The sequence below is a fragment of the Myotis brandtii genome, unplaced genomic scaffold (genome assembly GCF_000412655.1).
Source record: "Myotis brandtii unplaced genomic scaffold, ASM41265v1 scaffold691, whole genome shotgun sequence".
Classification (NCBI taxonomy): domain Eukaryota; kingdom Metazoa; phylum Chordata; class Mammalia; order Chiroptera; family Vespertilionidae; genus Myotis; species Myotis brandtii.
In genome coordinates, this window is record NW_005370704.1 from 415,350 (window position 1) to 415,680 (window position 331).

The window sequence follows — 331 nt, forward strand, 5'->3', positions numbered from 1 at the left end:
TCCCGGCCGCACCCGGGCACCTCCTCGGGCCACAGAGTCGCGTTTCCGGGAATGAAGTTCCGTGGAAAACCTTGAACGCGCAGGAAAAGGAGCCTCGGGCAGCGGCATCAGGAGGCCCGGGAGGGACACGCCTGTGGGACTGGGAGGAGGCCTTGCCCACCCAGCGCGCGGCCCCGTCCTCCCAGGGCCCCAGCACCCGAGAACCGGGCGGGGGTCGGGCTTGTAATTGCCAAAGCAGTGAAGTGACCTCAGGAGGCCTCGATGGCAACGCTACGTCCCCCGAGGCCTGCTCCGCGAAGCCGTGAGCCCGGGACACCGGGCAGCGCATGGG